This window comes from Aotus nancymaae, unplaced genomic scaffold (assembly GCF_030222135.1).
Source record: "Aotus nancymaae isolate 86718 unplaced genomic scaffold, 86718_ANA_hifiasm-v0.15.2.pri h1tg000041l, whole genome shotgun sequence".
In the NCBI taxonomy this organism is placed as follows: Eukaryota; Metazoa; Chordata; class Mammalia; order Primates; family Aotidae; genus Aotus; species Aotus nancymaae.
In genome coordinates, this window is record NW_026988455.1 from 13,759,595 (window position 1) to 13,764,208 (window position 4,614).

Sequence of the window (4,614 nt, forward strand, 5' to 3'; positions counted from 1 at the left end):
TTTATGACAAAAATGTTATTTTCTACGAAAGACATGAAGTCATGAACACTCTCATCACTTTCCCTTCCTCCTTTCCCTTTTGTTAGCTATATATTGTTTTATATTGTCAAAGTGTAAGGTAATTCCCATTGAAATAGGACCAAATATAACAAAACTCCATGTAATTGTTTAGTATTTGTTCTGTAATATGATGGGTTAATTTATAGTCATTGCTTTTTAAACTATAGCTTCTTTATTACTAATTTCTTTAGAGTCATCTCTTATGTAGATTTTTTTTTTTTTTTTTTTTTGCCATTTTGGTGCAGCATCTTTTTTAAGGAGGTCTCATGTGTGCTACATATCCTGAGTTCTTTCATGTTGACAAGTTCATTTATTAGCTTTATAGGGGAATAGCACCTTCTCTGGATTTAATCTTTTGGCCACACTTTTCTCTTTGCTAAATATTGTTTTATTGCCTTCTTGAAATGAATGTGACAATAGAAAAGGCTAATAATGGCCTCATTTTATTTTAGTTTTTAGGTGATTTATTTTTCTGCCTGGGTGCTCAAGTAATTCATTCTTTATTCTTTAAATCCAAAACCTTTAGCAGAATATATTTTCATAGGGAATAGGAACATTACTGTATATAAAATGTTCCTATGACCCTTATGTATTTTTTCTATCAGCATATTGCTTTTTTGTTTAATAAAACTTTCTTTGAATATATCATCCAGTTTTTTTTCTATTCTATTTTTCTTTTATATATATATTATTATACTTTAGATTCTGGGGTGCAGATCATGTGCAGATCGTGCAGAATTATTGCATAGGTACATACATGGCAATCTGATTTGCTACCTCCATCCCCCTGTCACCTCTGTCTGGCATTTCTCCCCATGTTATCCCTCCCCAACTTCCCTACCCCGCACTGTCCCTCCCCTAGTCCTGCCCAACAGACCCCAGTATGTGGTGCTGCCCTCCATGTCCATGTGTTCTCATTGTTCGACACCCGCCTATGAGTGAGAACATGCAGTGTTTGATTTTCTATTCTTGTGTCAGTTTGCTGAGAATGATGGTTTCCAGATTCATCCATGTGCCTACAAAGGACATGAACTCATCGTTTTTTATGACTGCATAGTATTCCATGGCGTTTATGTGCCACATTTTCCTTGTCCAATCTATCATTGATGAGCATTTGGGTTGGTTCCAGGTCTTTGCTATTGTAAACTGTGCTGCAATGAACATTCGTGTGCATGTGCTTTATAATAGAACGATTTATAATCCTTTGGATATATACCCAGTAATGGGATTGCTGGGTCAAATGGAATTTCTATTTCCAGGTCCTTGAGGAATCACCATACTGTCTTCCAAAATGGTTCCACTAATTTACACTCCCACCAACAGTGTAAAAGTGTTCCTATTTCTCTACATCCTCTCCAGCATCTGTTGTCTCCAGATTTTTTAATGATCGCCGTTCTAACTGGGGTGAGATGGTATCTCTATGTGGTTTTGATTGGCATTTCTCTAATCACCAGTGATGATGAGCATTTTTTCATATGTTTTTTGGCCTCATATATGTCTTCTTTTGAAAAGTGTCTGTTGATGTCCTTCACCCACTTTTGAATGGGTTTGTTTATTTCTTGTAAATCTGTTTGAATTCTTTGTAGATTCTGGATATTAGCCATTTGTCAGATGGGTAGATTGCAAAAATTGTTTCCCATTCTGTTGTTTGCTGGTTCACTCTAATTATTGTCTCTTTTGCTGTACAGAAGCTGTGGAGTTTGATTAGGTCCCATTTGTCTATTTTGGCTTTGTTGCCAATGCTTTTGGTGTTTTAGTCATGAAGTCCTTGCATATGGTTATGTCCTGAATAGTTTTGCCTAGGTTTTCTTCTAGGGTTATGGTGTTAGGTCTTATGTTTAAGTCTTTAATCCATCTGGAGATAATTTTAGTATAAGGTGTAAGGAAGGGGTTCAGTTTCTGTTTTCTGCATATGGCTAGCCAGTTGCCACAACACCATTTTTATTTATTTATTTTTCCTGGCAGAATGTTTTTTAATATAAAACAGATAAAACACATCCCAACCCTGCAATCTGCCATCATGCCTTGTTTCTACAAGATACATGCTAGACCATGAGACTACATAGCAAACAATCTTTAAGAGGATTTGGTTAGGAGAAATAGAAAAAGCAGATCTCAGTGAAGCCTGGACTAGCCCAAAAGCTGAGCTACATCCCTGAACACTAGAGCAGTCTTTGTCTTTTCACATCCTCATATGTCTTCTTAATCACAACATTCCTACTTGAGTCTTCATATTCTTCCTCAGTGTCCGGCTGCCATTGTTCTGAAGCCTTCTGCAATTTCAGTTTGGCCCACAAGGAGACAGCATCTTCATTTTGTGTCACATTAGCAAAGAGAGCAGTGTTTATGATGCCCAAACACCTCATGCCATGAGCATGACGCCATTCAGCAAAGTGTCGCTGGAAGGCTTTGGGCCCTCGGTAGGTGTAGTTTCTCAAATCTCACAGTTATAGTTGATATTTAGGGCATGAAGCTTATATAGCCAGTAGGAAATGGGTTTGCCATCCCAGCCAAGTGGCAGGATTTTGGCGTTGTAAATGATCTCATTTTCTTCATCTTCACTCTCACTCTCACTAATCTGCTCTTCTTCCTCCTCTTCTCGTTCTTCTCCTGTCCTTGCTTGCTTGCGTTGTTCATTTTCATGAGAGACATGTCACTGTTCCCCAAGAATCTCTATGTATTCATAGATTTGGGCTTCTAGAAAAGCAATGTCTTTGTTCCTCTCAGTTGTCTCACTTGGTGCCTTTTGACTTGGGATTTTTGGCAAACAAAGAGGTATCAAGTGACTCCAGGGACTTTCCTTTGGTGCTGAATAGTCTGGGTTCGCTCTTCTATGGTCCTGCCACATTTCAAGCCTAAAGCTAAGAGAGCAGATTTCAATCTGTCCAAACCCAGAGAGACCAACGCCTCCCAGGAGGAGAATGCGGAGAGGTCAAGATGGGCTCCAGCATGGGTCAGAGCACTGCTTGTCTCTTTCAGCCACCCAGGAAAGGTCCCATTCTCCCATTTCTTCTCAAACTCAGCCTGAATCTTCCCAAAAAGTTCATTCTGGTCTTGGAGAGGCTTCACTCTTATCTGTGTAATCCTGAAGGTACTCAAGCAACATCTATAGGTATCTCTTATATTCTGCATTCTTCCTTTCTTTAGGAATGCCAAACAATTGGTCAAAGATGAACAGGTATGTGATATAATCCAGCTTCTCAGATGTCTTCAGGTTGATGTACTTGAGGTAACAGTCATGGAGATCAAGGTAACGACCATATCCCTCTTCATCTGTGAACTTCACCAAGTTTTGTGTCTCTTCACTTGGATTCTCTCGAGCCTTCGGGACCTCCTCAAATTCCACTGACATTGGCACACAGATCTCATTTGGGTGCTTCTGGTGGAATTACTTTATTTGCTTGAGTCTGTTATAGAATTCAGCAAACTCATTTGGTCTTGAAATGGCATTGAGCTCCTCTTTTGGTAATCCATCCTTATCATCATACAAATCCCTCAGGTTCCCACTGACCTCCATATACCTATCTTGCATGGCCTGAGTGCAGTGATCAGAATTGATCTGGTCCCAGAGTGTGGACTTCTTAGTGAGTGTCTCTTTGGCCACGATGCCTATGAGCTGTTCCTTCTCATGATAGTACTGCTGCCACTCCAGTATTGTCTCCATCTTCTCTTCACAGCGGCCTCTTAATACCAACGCCATTTATTAAACAGGGAATCCTTTCCCCATTTCTTGTTTTTGTCAGGTTTATCAAAGATCAGATGGTTGTGGGTGTGTGGCATTGCCTCTGAGGCCTCTATTCTGTTCCATTGGTATATATCTCTGTTTTGATACCAGTACCATGCTGTTTTGATTACTGTAGCCTTGTAGTATAGTTTGAAGTCAGGTAGTGTGATGCCTCTAGCTTTGCTCTTTTTGTTTAGGATTGTCTTGGCTATGTGGGCTCTCTTTTGGTTCCATATGAAGTTTAAGGTGTTTTTTTTTTTTCCAGTTCTGTGAAGAGAGTCATAGGTAGCTTGATGGGGATAGCACTGAATCTTTAAATTACTTTGGGCAGTATGGCCATTTTCACGATATTGATTCTTCCTAACCATGAGCATGGATTTTTTCCCATTTGTTTGTGTCCTCTCTTATTTCCTTGAGCAGTGGTTCATAGTTCTCCTTGAAGAGGTCCTTTACATCCTTTGTTAGTTGTATTCCTAGGTATTTTATTCTCTTTGTAGCAATTGTGAATGGGAGTTTGCTCTTGACTTGGTTCTCTTTTAGTCTGTTATTGGTGTATAGGAATGCTTGTGATTTCTGCACATTGATTTTGTATTCTGAGACTTTTCTGAAGTTGCTTATTAGTTTCAGGAGATATTGGGCTGAGACAATGGGGTCTTCTAAATATACAATCATGTCATCTGCAAATAGAGACAATTTGACTTCCTCCTTTCCTAATTGAATACCCTTTATTTCTTTTTCTTGTGTGATTGCTCTGGCTAAAACTTCCAGTACTATATTGAATAGGAGTGGAGAGAGAGGGCATCCTTGTCCAGTGTCAGATTTCAAAGGAA

At 39.2% G+C, this 4,614-nt stretch overlaps 1 pseudogene; it reads right to left on the reverse strand.

Annotated features, from left to right (window-relative positions):
* Positions 1-2,140: 2,140 nt before the first annotated feature.
* Positions 2,141-3,724, reverse strand: LOC105718695 (splicing factor 3A subunit 3-like; annotated as a pseudogene).
* Positions 3,725-4,614: the final 890 nt, after the last annotated feature.